Source organism: Polistes dominula, unplaced genomic scaffold (genome assembly GCF_049000335.1).
Source record: "Polistes dominula isolate Pdom_NZ unplaced genomic scaffold, Pdom_raw_medaka contig_17, whole genome shotgun sequence".
NCBI lineage: Eukaryota > Metazoa > Arthropoda > Insecta > Hymenoptera > Vespidae > Polistes > Polistes dominula.
In genome coordinates, this window is record NW_028301049.1 from 665,799 (window position 1) to 680,483 (window position 14,685).

The window sequence follows — 14,685 nt, forward strand, 5'->3', positions numbered from 1 at the left end:
AGGACCCAAGGCCGATTTGCTTTTCCAACTTAAAACGTGATAAACAGCCATGAAAATCGTAAACGTACGCGAATGAGTAATCGCAGAGAGACGGTTAATATACCTTGTACATGTTTCCCTCAGTTTCCATTGGTATGCCAAGAAAATCATCTTTACATTCGTATCTATCCTTTCTCTTCTTATTCTTCTTCTTTTATCTTCAAACTATTTCATTATTATTTTTCTTATTTTTCAACTGACGTTGTATTCTAACTATCGAGAAATAAAATCTTCAATTTTTCTTTTTGCGCAGATATATAATCATTATTATTATTATTATTATTTTTATTTATATTATTATTTTGATTTCTTTACGTCTTGCAAAATCTTCCTTGCGTATTTGCGATTACATTTCGTTGTGAAAGAAATCTACTTCGTTTTAATCAAATATTTATTTAAATATTGTGAAAAATAATGCGTATATTTCATTTTTGTTGAACAAAGCTTTATTTGTCAATATCTTCTGATTTAAGTAACGATATTTTTTATTTTCTTTCTTAATTAATTAATAAAATTATTACAATAGAATTAGAATAATTTTATGGTTATTACTAAATATCTCATACTTTACAAAATTTTTTCTATTTTTGATATATCTTATAGCCGATATTTCTTAATCCGCATCGTGTCCCCCCATATCTCGGCCCCGTAGAGGAGGATCGAGTGGGTAACCGCCATCAGTAGTTTCGTAGGTAGCAAAAAAAGTAGTAAATCAGTAGGTAGCAATTGGTTCGCACCCACCATCATGGGAGCCGTCATGTCTATTCGTCGTCTTGTCAGGTAGAGTAGTTCTGTCTTATGTACAGCTAACTCCAGTCCGTGTTCGTGCATCCATTCACAAGTCCGTTCCAGATATCGAGAACACCTGCACGCTGTTGGCCCACCTCGCCGAGTAAAAAGCATTTCGTACGTCTAGTGTTGTCAGGAGCACTACTGGCCTTCCTTCCTTTGTGGGGTTTAGTCTGTGCTCTGTCGAACGCAGCCACGATACTTTTGATCGTGCCCATCGTCGATAGTCCCTTTCTGAATCCGTATTGTCTATCGTTAAGGCCCCGGGCCGTCCGTACAACCTGTTGGATCCAGGTTTTGAGCAAATCGAATTAGAGCAATTTCGAAGAGCTTACCGAGGAAATTCGGCAAGCTCAACGATCTATAGAAAGGAGACACTTGGGGTTCCCAACCCTTGCCTTTATCGATGAGGATCAATCGAGCCGTTTTTTAGCCTCTGCTAAGAATCCCCACCTTCAAGTACGACTTGTATAAGCTGACAAGGACGTCTGGGCGTAGCTTTACAACTATCCTGAGGAACATTAATCAATCATACATATATACACATCCAGGGTGTTCATAGATTTACTAGCCAGCGTTTATCTCGTAAATGGTAGATATTTGAAAAAAATGAAATTGCAGAAATTGATACTGTTTTTTGTAGGCAATGTAATGATGCATATCATTTTTTTATATTTGTTTTATTTTTACTCCTTGATATTCCCATTTCAAAATTATTTGTTATTATATCATAATATTTAAGGAATTTATTTTCTAAAATAAATCTCTTCATTTTTCTATGAAAATAATAAATTAAGTTATACGAATATATAATATTTTATATAATTTTGAAATATAATCAATTTCATTAAACCCCTTCATTATTAATTCATATATTAAGATTAAAATATTTAAAGTTTTAAATTAAATTATTTAAAAACTATTTCATTTTAAATTTTGTTTAGATATTATTATCTCAAATAAACCAGATGCAACAAATGAAATGATTTATGTTTTATTACGTTTAGGGTGGAGAAGAGTTGGAAAAGGGTGGGGATGGTACACGACAAGACTGTCACTATTATAATCTCATTAATTTAATCTTTGGATTTTGAGGTTTAAACGTAGGCGTAATCTTTTCAAATAATCACATTTCACATTGCCATATCTTCTAGTCAAATAAACGTTTATTATTTGGCATAGAGAAGAAACTTAACCGAGAAACTACACCTGTTGTCCCCCCCTCCTTCACTTTTTTCTCTATTTCTTTCACTCTTTCTATCATCATCGATTCTATTCGTTGTTTCATTTTCTTAAACGATTAAATCATGTTAACAGTTGTACCTCTGTTATTAGTTCCATATATACATCTATATATATATATATATTACTTACAATGTCTTACTATATATTCTTTAGAATGATTTATTATCTTATTTCTATATATATATATGTTTTCTAACATATAGATAACTAAACGCTGGCATGTGTTATTAATCATTTAACCTGACTACGTTTTATTATCCAGGTGTGTGGGTGTATGTGTATGTGTGTTTAGTTTTTATATTAAAAATAATATCTTATAAATTTGTTTTTTTATTTTTTTTTAACTAAATTACTTTTATTTTTTATTTTTTATTTTAAAAGAATTAAAATGAATAATGTAAAGGGTTTTTTTTATATATATATATTAAATGTAATGCATTATAAAATTGTATTAAATTTTTTTTAATTTAACTACTTTTTTGTTTCTTTTTCATTTATTTTTGTTTTGTTTTATATAATAATAATATTATTATAATAATAAACTATATTATTATATAGTATATGTTTAGTATAAGTAGTTTAGTAGTAATAGTTATACTATTACTAGTATGTATAAAGTTATAATATATAATAATTTTATATTAGTATATAAATTAGTATATATACGTATAACTTACTATATATATATATATATTTCTTTTTTTATTAAAATTAATATGTTGCATCAATTTAAATATATACAAATAATTATTAATCATTTTCTAATATTAAAACAAATATTGCGCCAAATTGACAAAACTATTATATATATATATATATATAATATTTTCATTTTTCTTTTTATTATACTCCCATTTAATAAACAAATATTCAATATATTAATATAAATACGTTAATAAATGAAACGCATAATAAATCACATATCCAATAAGAAAATATATTATAACCGTATTGCAAATCGCAAATAGCAAATAGCAAATAACTATTAAAATATAGTTTTAGATCGAAACGTTTCTATGAATATCCGTTCCAAAATCGTCTACTCGGCTTTACGTATTGTATATACATTTTACCTAGCATGCATATACATTATATACCATATTTTACGTACTATATATTCATATATATACATATATATAGAAGTGTGAACGTGCGTTAAATGCAACATAAACCACGGGTAGAAACTCGTACGAGAACCGAGGTAAACGACATCGTTTCGAGCATCCAGTTGAATTCGATGATATTCCTAAAACATGATTCTATTGTGAGAACTATGAAAATCCCTGAACGCTTTACGATTTCCGATTTTAGACGTTCGGGGATGGATGGATGGATGGATGGATAAATGGGTGGGTGGTTTAGTTGTCAGCGATGTTTTCTACATCGGTTGTTTTCAAAATCTAATTCAACAACGTATTTTACGTATCTTTTCTATTCTTTCTACGTTTAATACGAGTTATTTTAAATAGAAACATCATAAATAATTTTCAAATGTTTATTTATGAAATAGATAAGAGGGAGAGAGAGAGAGAGAGAGAGAGAAAGAGAAAGGGGGTAAATGAAGAGGGAAGAAAATTAAGGGGTGTCGAAATTTAAATCTACAAAATCCACTTTTCGTAGTCTTAAATTAAACGCAAAGCTCTGATTCTACTTTAGAAACTTTTCAAAACGATAAATCTAGAAACACTCAATGCCCCTGTCAAACTATAGTATAAGCAAATTTCATGTTCTATTTATCCATGCTTGTGTTAAATGAAAGCATCCATTTTCGATTTATAACACGTTCTTTGTCTCTACTTTTTCTTCTTCTTCTTCTTCTTCTACTACTACTTTTTCTGATTCGTTTCCTATTTTAAAGATAAAATTATTTTACGTTTCTTAATCCTTTTGCAAAAAGTATTGAATTTATAATTTGGTGTTTTTATCATTTGTCAGAATTTATTTTTGTTCAACTAAAAAAGGGTTTTAATTTGTATAAATTATAAAAGAATAAAAGTAAAGTTTATTAATTATATTTTGTTATTTAGTATAATCAAATTATAATTATATTTAATTTATAATTATTGTAAAGTTAAATTGTTGGAATTTATTTTTGTCAAACGAACGAATTAATTCATAATATGAAATATTATATAGGAAAAATATAATTTATTAATTTAATTGTATTTATTATCATTTAATTATAATCATTTTAATTTATAATTATTAAAATATTAAATTATCGTCATTAATTTTCATCGAATAATAAACAATATGAAAGATTATAAAGGAATTACAAAATTCATTAATATTAAATTAAATTAAATTAAATATAAATTAAATTAATGAAAAAAAAATTAAATTCAAATAAAATAACCTTAGCTAACTGAAAATAAACATAGGATAAATATAAGTGTTAATCCTTTCGTTATCAGTAACCCATATACGGGTTGTCGGTACATAACCCCACCTTTCCAACCTTTCTGATAAAAACAAGACTGACCCATATACGAATCGTATAACATTCAAAAAAAAAAAAAAAAAAGAATTAAATACATATATACTATATATACAATTTTTTTTTGTTTTAACCAGAACGAAAAACTAACTCACACTGAACAATTTTCAACGTACCGAAAAAAAAGCGCGTGGCGCAAAATTCACGATTTAGCAAAAGAGATTCATCGCAGTGGCCAATAATAATATTGATGCTATATAAACGTGATGAAAAAATAAAGCATACCAGCTGCGTACGAAAGGTTGCTATCAAAGAGAAAAAGATATGACACAGAACAGTGTGTATATGTAATATGTACTGTATATATGTAGGTATAGTTAGTACAAACTACTACTATTACGTAGTACGTAAATAATATATATATATTTTTTAAATAATATTACAAACTAAACTAATATTGTAATATTACTCTAATAATTTTATATATTAATTCAAACGTACACTTTAATTAACATATAAATATGCTAATTGATAATTATATTATATTATTATTATTTTCTCTATTAATTTTACTTTACAAATACTATATAATTTAAACTAAATAAACATAATTTCAAATAAATTAAATAATATTATCATAATTCTTATTTTTTTTAAATATATTAATTCAAAAGTATATATACCTAAATTAACATAATATATTTATGCCCAATTAAATTGATAATCCTGTTTACCTATAATGCACAGATTATTGAATTTGACGTTTAAACGAATTCACTTAAAAGATATTAATCCTTCATTTAGTAATTCTCATTATCCAATAGAAAATGCATAACCTACGTGTATAAAACAAATGAATAATCTAACGAATATCATTCAATAGAATAATGAATAATAAGCATAAGTAGTTCAAGGACGAAGGAAATATCTATGCACCAAGAACATCGTTGGAATGTTGGAATCGAATCAAATAGTATGAGACCACGAATGAGATTGCTATCATACTCAATTGTATGATACACATTCGAATAACGTCAAAGTCAAATAAGAGAAAAAGAGAAAGAAAAAGAGAAAGAAAAAGGATAGAGAAATTAAACTTTCATTCTGCCCTTCTTCTTTTCTTCCTACTCTCAACTCGATCCAATTATAATCAATGACCTCGTTCGCATAAATATATACCAATGGTCATTAATTTTCCATTAAACATATTGTTTTTCTTTTTATTATTTATCGTCAAGAAAAATTATTCGCGAAACACTTTACAAACTTATCATAATTAATATTATATTCTCTCATAGTTTTATATATATAATTTATTTTATATATTTTTTTCTATTATATTTATATAATACATTTATATTATATATTATATTAACTTTTATGTGATATTAATACACATTAATGTAATATTACTTGCACATTATAACATACAATATTATTTATATTATATTATTTTAATATTTTTTATATTATATTTAAATTATATGTTATATTATATATTATATTAATATTATATAATTATTTATTATAATTAGTTATTATATAATATTAACTTTAAAGCACTCGCTATTAATACACATTAACATAATAATACATTAATATAATATATATTAATAACACAATAATATTATATATATAATTAATGATAAATAAATAATTTTTTGATCATTTTAATGAATTCATATTTAATTCATCATTTTTATTACACATTTATATTGAATTATTATTATATTCCTTGATTATTAATATTATTGATATATCTACTACAGATTATATCTTTTTTTTTATGAGATAAAGATGATAAATTGTTTCTTTTAAGTATCAAATTAATGACTTCTCTTTTCTTTTTTTTTTACTTTTTTTTCTTCGAGTTAAACACGAGTAAACAAACGATTGACTTTTTATGATCAAAATGATATCACTCTACGATCTTGGAAAGTGATGTCATCATAATCACGATTATACCGTTACGTGAATACAACACAAACGATCTTTATATTTTATACGAGCTTTTTTCATTTCTTTTTATTTTTTTTTCTGTTTGCAGCCATTTATTTTTATCCACCGACATAATAAAATTCCAAATTTTCTCATAAAAAAAAAAAAACTAAATTATTACATCAGGATAGATATAATCATTCTAAAGATGTAAACAAACAAGAAAATAAAAGAAATGTAATTGTGTATAAAGTTTTTATTTTTATATATATTTGAAATTGGATAAATATATTTGAAATGTTAAGAAATAACAATAATTAATTATTCTAGACAGGTTTTTCGTTAAGTGTTGCATAACATAGCAAAAAGAGTTTGTACTAACAGGTAGAATAGTGATAACCGGTTTCAAATTTATGCTAATATCTAACAAGTGTCACGTATAAGTATCTAACTAGTTTATATATTTGGAATAAAGCAATTAATTAACTAACCTTTATACGTTTTCTAATTTTTTGTTTTTTATTTTTCTTTTTTATTTTCTTAAGTCTTAGTTTAACCCTAAGTTTAATTGGATAAGTATTTTTTATTTATTTATTTATTTATTTATTTATATAACATATATAGACACTCACTCAATCGTAAACAAATAAGAGATTATAAAATTAGAAATTAATTTAGTTATAAAATATTATATTATTAATATACAATAATAAATATTTGAATGTGAGTTGTTGTATGCAATATTTGTATAGTAGTGGTACCTATTCTTTTAATTATTTATATAAAACAAAATAAATTATTTAATAATAAAGTATTACTAATATACAAAGTAAAATATTACAATATTGTATATTAGTAATAATAATTTATTTTATTATGTTTAATATATTATATTTAATATATATATAATATTAAAATATGATATATATTAGTAATATGCAATATGTGTATAGTAGTGGTACCTATTATTTTATATTATTTTTTAATAATAATAATATAATTATTATTATAAATTGAAAAAAAAAATAGAATTTTGTTAGAATGAAAATTCCAATAAAAAGAAAAAAGAAAAGAAGGTTACACTTTTCCCGTCATCCCTGAGGAAAGGTGGAGGAAGGTTTTCTTAAAGAGGAGTGAAAGTATGTATTATATATGAAGTTCTCGAACAAAGGTAGAACAGGTGAGGAGTCGTATCTTTCCTAAAGATTTTACCTTTGTTAGTTAGTATCGTGGTGTGATAGGATATCCTCTCTCTCTCTCTCCCTTTCTTTCTCTCTCTTTCTCTTTTTCCATTGGTTTATACCTTCTTCTTCTTCTTCTTCTGCTCACTCTCGTAGAAGGTTTCCAGCTTACAAACTCTGAACGAAAGTCATAGTCGTTTAGTAAGACTTCAGCTACTGAAGAATATTCATCTGTCATTTTGAATTACTCATATTATTTTTATTTACTTACTTTATCATCATTGATAATTATTTTAATTAAAAAAAAAAAAAATTGAAAGAATTAGTGTTAATACTAAAAAATTTATCATTTAAAAAGTTTCTTGGAATCATCGAATTAATTCTTTTGTGTCGATTTGTTTTCTTTTTTTTTCTGCCACATTGGTTGGATGTTATATTATTTACGTGAGTAAAAATATCGTTTACTTTTTATTAATGTTTTTTTTGCTTTTTATATCTATTTGTGTTTTATATATGTGAACATAATTATGAAAGTGTTTTAAGTTATATGTCTTTTGTTATATTTAAAGATGTTACGATTTGAATACTATATGAATTCTATAATTATATAGAATTGTAATTTAAAATATCAATTATTATTTAATTAGGAATATAAATATTATTTTAAATATTGATTTAAAATAACAAAAACTATCTAACGATTTATTTTTAACAATATTGTTAACATTAAATTGAATTAATTTAATTTAACGTGTAAAAAAACTGATTACCATTTTTTAAAAAACCCATAACATTTTTTTTTAATTTTGACTTACCATTAGACCACTTTCATAATTATGGGCACATATATTATAATTGTACTATTACTATTATTTCTCATTTATGTGTTATATACATCAATCGTATAGATCTGAATCAAATGACTATGATAACACTCTCTCTTTCTCTCTCATTTAAAACCAACCCAAAATATGATCTTATAAATTCTTCCATAAATTGTCGAATTTAATTAAATTCCACTATCCTCCCTTCATGAACGATCCAATTGATACGCTTGATTAAAGCCCTTCCCCTCCCTCTCCTCCCTTTTCCCACCCTTTTCCTCATTGATGATGGATACATTGTAGCACTTATCGAACCAGACGAATAATTCATTCATTTTGATGTTCGAATAAACCATGCACAAGATATAATACTATTTTCGATTATTCAATAACAGCGTTGATAATTACTTCCTATATATATAAAAAGATGACTGATAACGAATCAATGATTATAATTATTTACAGTTATTATACAATGTTTCAAACAATAACTATGAAATATGATAATTCTTTAGATTATTTCTATCGATAGAATTGTTCTATTTTAAAAAAGAAAAAAATGATGTGTGTTCATTAAAAATTTAATACAGGTTTCTTTTATATACATTATTATTAATTATTTATTAATTTATTATATATTAAATAAAAAGAATTATTATAATTGTATAATAAATTATATAAATATAATAAAATATTTATATATATATAATATTTAATATATTATAGTATCTATTATATTTATATATTTATTATGAATTACATTTATATTATATTTTTATATTATTTTTGCATTAATTATTATGTTAAATTTATTATATTATTATTACATATATTTATTAATATTTTATTATATTCATTTTTTTTATTTATATTTATATATGTATAATTTATTATTATAGTACTGTTACTTTTATTATTATTATTATTATTTATTTATTTCTTTTGTAAAGACTTTAAAAGAAAATTCTCGTGTTACGTGCGTCAAATGAATATATTAAAAAAAACAAAAAGGCAAATGAAGAAGATCGTACGAATTAAATCACGTAGTATATTTCTAAGAATGATCATCATATATGCTTACACGTAACACTCTCATCGATCAATGACCTATCCTAACACACAACACTCACTGTAAACCAATGTGTATTTCCGTCTGTGCTCGTTGATTTATTTTATGCGACACGCAATCGATTCGCGAGTAACGTACGATTGAAATGCACGTTTAAAACAATAAGACAAACAGATAGACAAAGAAAGAGAAAGAAGAAGAGAAAAAAAGAACAATAATAAAAAAGGAATATTTTTCAAACGATCGAACAAATAATCAAATCATGACGATTCTTCTGTCAAATAAACAAAATCCGTTTTCCTCCACCCCACCCCTCAAACACACATACATACATACATCACACCGTTAACAATTTTGATAATGTGTGAAGTTACGTTCGAGGGACGGATGCAAAACGAAACGCGATAACCGCGTTACGCTTCAAACTACACGCGCGTTACGGTTATCAAATTAGTATAGAGAGAGAGTAACGTGATATAGTAAACGCGTGCAATATTTCAGAATGTAGGTGAGATAGAAATAAATATAATATATATTTATATACAATAATAATATATATATATATATATATATATATATATATATATATATATATATATATATATATTGTAGGTAACGTGCATGACAAAATTGTACAACGGGGTTTTCATCGAATGCAACTAAAAAATAAAACATACGTGTTGTTTTATTCTTAACTGTAGAAACTTGCTAAATGAAATTTATGCGAATGGAATATATATATATGTATATGTAAGCTCTTTCGAGACTTACTTTTACCATTTCATTCCGTGATCCGAACGTCAACCACAAGACGACACAATAACCCATATGAAAGACGGACTTCCGATCGATATGTATATCTATGTATGTATATATACATGTGTATTTATATGTTTACACATGTATGTAGAAGCGTATACGAGTAAAATGTACTTTCACAATTCTCAAGAGTTTTCGAGGCCGACTCTCATTATCATTCCTACGAGCTTTGGCACGATGCCATTAAGAATTTGTTTGTATACAGATTAAGAGATTCCCATTCTAAAGGGTCACTTGGAAATTATATATATATATATATATATGTGTGTGTGTGTGTGTGTGTAGTCTAAGTATGTTTATTTATTAAATAAAATAGATCGATTTTTATTACATTTCATATTAATAATAATTTGTTTTAGCAATAATTCTATATAAAAAGAATAAAATATTAGTAGTGTAGTATACTGTTTCTAGAAATATTTTTTCAGTAAAATGAATTGATTTTTATTACACTTGTATGCAAACAATTATTATTCATTACAATAATAATTTGTTTCAGTAATATTAAAAAGAATAAAATACTTGTAGTTTAGTACACAGTTTCTATAAATACAAACAAATATTGGATTTTACTATTTAGTACATTGACACAAAATACAATTGTATAGACTGTATTATTCCTATTATTTAAGAAACAAAAAAAGAATAAATCTATATATAATCTTTTACATTAAAACTATCTCTATTTATGAAGATAATGAAATAATACTGATAAACAATTTTATTTAATTAACGATAATACGTTAATAAAACAGATATCAAATAAATCTCTTCAAAACAAACATACGTAATTGATAATTCTAACTATTATTATTTGATTCAATTTTTATAAGAATTATCATTAAATTAGTAGTCACATTTCTGTGACACGTTTTTTATTATTTAAATTAAAAGTAAGAATAATTGAAATATTTGGAAAAAGACGATGATAATCTCATTCGAATGAGAGTTTATTAAACCTCTGAGAAAAATCTTTAAAAACGTATTTAGTGACCGATGGTTTTAAAAACTTCATTTACCGTTTAACGCTTGTTAAAATGTCGGACTTATGGTAGCGTAACGTTTCGCGGTAATGCTTTTCCTATACATAAGATTCACGGCCAAAGTAACAGTTTTCTTACAAAACTGTATCGAACTTAGGAGAGTACTGTTATAACAGTAATTTATAACCAATATTACGATCATTTCATTCAATTCATTTATATGATTATTTCGTTATAATAAATAATAACCAATCATAGTAATTCAATTATATTATATTGAATTATAATATACAATCTATATATTGGGTTGTTCAGAAAAAAAAAAAAAAGAAAAAACCCCAGAGTTTATAGTTTCGTTGAACTAGTTTTCAAATAATAGGGGAAAAATAGAAAAAAAGATATTATTACTTCTTTGCACGCAATAAGCATCGAAAGGAATATTGAATTACCGATTTCTACCAAGTGATATTACAAAGCCACACGATTCGTTTCTAATGGTGTTGATTTTTATTTTATATTTTATATTTTATATTTTTATTTTTATTATTTTCTTTTTCTAATAAAAAAATATAACACGAGAGTAAATAAGTCATCCTCTTGAGATACGTGTTTATCGTTTCCATTATCGTTAAAAGTATCGTTTAGATTAAACGTATTATTAAATGAAAGATTTATAAATAATATAATATTAATGAATATAATATAATATAATAATAATAATATTTAATACAAATGTTAAATTAAAAATCACATAAAAACAAAAACAAAAAAGAAGACAAATGATAAATTATATTTTATAATTTTTGCAAACATATATATTATAAAATTAGAAATAGTAAAATAGTTCAATTGTAAACAGATATATCGATTAGGATAAATTTGATCTAGTTAAGTATGTATGTGTTCCATATACCAAATAAACGCTAACTAATGACGCAACGTTAGTCGTTTTCTGCAACGTTTAATGCATTTTACCGTTAGAAAGAGAAAAAAACAAAGAAAATACAAAATAAACGACGTTATTATTATTTATAATATACATATATATATACACACACACACAAATATATACTAAATATATATATATATATATAGTCAATATTATTAAAACTTCGACACACTTATCGTATAATTTATTTCTAGATATTACCTTGACAAATTTAAAATTAATTTTACATTGACGTATTAAGATTTAACGCGTAATTGCCTGTAGACGCAATAAATGATTATTATTATTTTTTTTTAATATCAATTAACAATAACGAGTATTAGGAAAAGTATTATAGATAGTAATAAAATGAGAAAAAAAAATAAAAAATAAAAAGAAGAAGAAGAAAATGAAGCGTGAACGGTTCTAGATGGTAATGACGCGTTGAAAATATTTCCACAATGACCTCAAATACCAATGAGATAGACATCTCCACTCCACGTCCCCCCCTTCACCCCCTTCACCCCCTTCACCCTCTCCCATCCACGCCAATGTTTTGCTAGATGCATTCGTTGCAACATCTCAATGCTATGTGCATTAACTTTGCATTTTGCTATGCGACAAGTTGCAGTAGGTGTCGTTTAGTAATCAAATTTCTATTCGACTTTGTACTCAAACACACACACACATATATATACACATACAGAACAAATTAAAGAGAAATTATTTGTAATTTTGTTGTTTAAACAATATTCGTGTGTACGTAATCGACAAAGTTTTCAAATATTTTCTCTAAGTTTTTTTTTTAACTTATGATGTATATATACATTTGAAAGAACAAATATAAATAAAAAAAAAATTTTAATTAACTTCAACAAAATTTCCAATAATGTTAACGTTGTATATTTGTTTGATTATAACGATAAAATCCGATAAAAAATCAATCAGTTTTTGATTAAAATATAAAAATTGACATGTGTAGAAACGACACATTACTTTCCGATTTCCCCTAATATTAAATCAACATTTTATAACAAAGCCACAGTCACCACACGTGTGACCAGATCATTCTAGTAATAAAAATAAAAATCAGTTTTATGAGGCAGGGTTAAAGGGGGGAGGTAAAAGGAATTTTTTTTTTTTACGATTTCAAAATGACAAGACAGGACAAGACGAGAGACCATGAAGGACAATGAACCATAAAATGGCAACGCCCCCGTGTTCACGGCTAAATACGTGATGAACAAAAATGAATAATAAAAAAAAAAAAAGAAAGAGAAAGAAAAATAGGAAAAAATGAGAGAGACAGAGAGAGAGACAGAGAGAGAGGGGAGAGAGAGAAAGAGAGATAGAAAAAAAAAACTTAGAAGGAACCAAGAAAGATGTCCGGTGGGCTTCGTGTGAGAAAGGTGGGGTATTTTTAGTACGCTCATTCATTTTCTACAATGTCGAGCTTTACAGACACCCCAACGTTTTCCTTTAAGCATTTATTTTGGAGAACGTTCGCTAGCAGATGTATAGTTCCTGGCTTTAACCTCTAATAAATCCGTACGATTAGTTTTCCTTACTCCCCCTCCCCCTGTCCCTCTTTCACACACGAGAGAAAGTAAACGCTATATGGTTCAGACTTTAAAAAGAAAAAGAAAAAAAAAATATAAGAAACGCAAAAAAAAGGGTGAATCAAGGTAAATGGGTGCAAGCTAAAAGTCCAATGACTTTTAAAATATACACGCACACATACACGCATTTATATATTCGTACATACTCATATGTTTTTAGTTAACGTTTGGAATATTTAATATTTGGTAGAACAAAAGTTTTTTGGTTTTAATTTAAAATTCAATTATTATCGTTTCTGTATTTTTTGTTGTTGTTGAATTGATCTTATTTTCTTTTTTTTTTTTTTTTGAAGACTGTAGGCTAATTTTTATTCTATTTCTCAGAACGTAGAACGAAAAACTATTTTTGATCAGATTAATTTTGAAAAATTATTTCGCGCGCGTGTAGCATTTTTTATAAATATAAATATATATATACATAATATTATAATAATAATAATATAATATAATTATAATAATTATAATATTATAATAATGATATAATTTACTTATATATATATATAATATTATAATAATTATAATAATATAATAATATAAATATGTATATGCTTTAGTATTTGAGTTTAAAAAAAATATGTTTATTCACATTTGTATAATGAATATAATAACATCACGCAAATGTAATGTAAGGTGAAGATGGCTATCACGTGGAAAAAAATTGTTTGCCTTTCTAACGCAAAAAATGTCTGTCCGATTTTTCTTTTTCTTTCTCTCTCTTGACGTGTAAATGTTGTGGATTCCAAAGATCCGACTAAAGTCGGATATGCATGCACATAAATAAATAAAAAAATATATGTATTGTAATATTTCTTCC

General features: G+C 25.1%; 1 protein-coding gene across 11 annotated transcripts in view; it reads left to right on the forward strand.

The window, feature by feature from the left end:
- Positions 1–14,685, forward strand: part of tmod (tropomodulin) — a 63,772-nt gene that overhangs the window by 21,336 nt on the left and 27,751 nt on the right. Inside the window, exon 1 of one of the 11 annotated variants that reach the window (XM_089175660.1) lies at positions 7,935–8,073. The exons of the other annotated variants lie outside the window; for them this stretch is intronic. The gene's annotated coding sequence lies outside the window, so the exon portion shown is untranslated. Of the gene's footprint in view, positions 1–7,934; positions 8,074–14,685 lie in introns of those variants that run through there. 11 annotated transcript variants of the gene reach the window in all.